This window comes from Triticum dicoccoides, chromosome 7A (assembly GCF_002162155.2).
Source record: "Triticum dicoccoides isolate Atlit2015 ecotype Zavitan chromosome 7A, WEW_v2.0, whole genome shotgun sequence".
Lineage (NCBI taxonomy): Eukaryota > Viridiplantae > Streptophyta > Magnoliopsida > Poales > Poaceae > Triticum > Triticum dicoccoides.
Window position 1 is genome coordinate 675,589,457 of NC_041392.1, and position 2,428 is coordinate 675,591,884.

Below are 2,428 nucleotides of genomic sequence, written 5' to 3' on the forward strand. Positions count from 1 at the left end.
TTTGTAGCCCCTCCCAATGTCATTGAGCTTCCGGACGATGACGAGGACGTGCTGCTGAGGCCCAGGAAGAGCAAGAAAACAACAGCTAGCAGGATATCTCGGTCGGAACCGGCAACAGAACCAAGAGTCCAACGGCCCAAAGATGCGAGTAGAGCCTCTGTAACCTTTGCTGTCCCAGTGATGAGTGAGCACCCCGCACCGTCGACTGTACATGTGATTTCTTCAGCCATCCAACCTCATGCCTTGGAGCCCCAAGTTTCTACGTCTGGACCGTCTGTCCCCTTCTTCACCATGTATCATGTTCCGGAAAGCCAGTCGGACGCCGTCGCGGAGGCTATCCGTCAGGCTGGTGTAATGATGGAGCGGATAAAGGCGGTGCACGACAATAGTCAGGCTGCTTACGACACCAGTGCGGCTCTTCGAGCCAATGTACAGGTAAGTTGACTTCTGACTGAACTTACCATGTTAGGATATGCTACCTGAATATTTCCCTTCACACAATCTCTTATTGTCTGCTTTGAATCTGTACACCCACTGGGTGTTTTGTCGTCTGTATTATTTGCACTCTTCCACTTGGTCTGGTCGAGTGAGATCTGAACCAGTGGGGGCACGCTAAGTACACCCACTGGGTGTAGTCCCCGAGACCGCAGTCGAATGCTGGCAGTCGGTTGGGGTCTGAGCAATTTTTTTTAGTCTGGGCAGACTAGCCGAATGGAATCCAAACCAGTGGGGGCACGCCAAGTGCACCCACTGGGTGTAGTCCCCGAGACCGCAGTCGGCTGGGGTCTGAGTACTTTTCTTTTAGTCTTGAAGCTTTATTCACTCGGAAGTAACTAATCTTTGATCTCGTCGATTGATATGTCTTTTACTTACTGCAGAAATCTTGTACCCTCATTTCCAAGTTCGCCGAGTTTGAGGAGAAGCAGAGGCAACTCCACCTTGACCTTGAGCTGGCCCAACAAAACTTGAAGAAGGCTCAAGATGACGTTGCCGGTATGGAAGGTAACAGCCTGTCGACTGCTCATGTCAATCATACTTTAAATTATCCCTCCGATCTTCTGTTTGATCTAAATGTGTATTTTGCAGAGAAAATGAGGCTGGCCCTGGAGAAGAAAGACTTGGACCTTGCAGCTGCGCAGAAAGAGGCTCAAGAGAAGGCTGCCCTTGCTGACCAGAAACTGGCTTCAGTCGGTGTGCTAGAGGAAGAAATCAACAAGCTGAAGTCGTCCCTCACTGAATCCAATCGAGAGGCGACTCATCTGAAGAAAGATAAGGTGGCTCTGACCGACCAGCTGGAAAGCATGGCGCGTAGGAGGAATGATCTGGAAGCTTATTTGAAGGCTCTCGCCAAGAAACTCTTTCTTATGCTCGAAGGTATCCTCTTTTACTCGACTATTTTATTGTTTGCAGGTTAGTCTTGGCCAGTCGACTCATTAACTCCTTGACTGCAGAATTCTGCCAAAACTTTGAAGAGGAGACTGGACAGATCGAGACGGGATTGGACCGAGTCCTTTCTCTAGTCGGCTATGAGGCTGCTATGAATGTGCTTCGACTGGAATCCCGCGTCGCCAGTGTTACAAGTTACCTTGCCCGTCTGAAGGTGGTAGTTTCACGCATTGACTCATCGCTTTGGCCAAGGGCAACACTTCAGAATGATCTCGAGTCTCTGATGGCTCGACTCAATGAGATCCCTGGCCGAGTGCAGGAATGGAAGAAGTCCTCCGCCCACTGCGGTGCTGACGTGGCTCTGTCGCTGGTCAGGCTCCACTTCAGAGAGGCTCGAGAAGAGAAGCTGGCGGCGATCAAGGTCGCCAACACAAAAAGGCACGACTTCCAGTCCTTCATGGAAACTTTCATTGCTGCTGCCACTCGAATCGCAGACATGATCGACTTGGATGAGTTCGTCGAGCCTACCAGTCCACCTCCTGCTGAGTGAACCAACTTGATACTCAAACTTGCTTCAAATTTGCCTCAGTATGCCGAGTGGTTATTGTAATCGTTAAACTCTTTTGGGTCCGACGCCCAAGTACTTTTGTCTTCGTCTTGAGACCTTTGAGATTTTCTTTGATCTTGGTTTATCTTCTGCATGCGCTTGCATTTATCTTCGAGTGGAACTTATTCTTCACTCGGAATATTCTTTGAGATACAACTCTGAGGGGGATATCGCAGTCGGCCTGCACCTCGTCGTTCTTGCGGATAGGGATGGAGCGGACATTGTACTTGTAGCGCAGCTCCATAGAGAGGATTGCAGTCGACCTGCACCTCGTCATCCTTGCGGATAGGGATGGAGCGGACATTGTACTTGTAGCGTAGCTCCGTGGAGAGGATTGCAGTCGACCTACACCTCGTCGTCCTTGCGGATAGGGATGGAGCGGACATTGTACTTGTAGCGTAGCTCTGTGGAGAGGATTGCAGTCGACCTGCACCT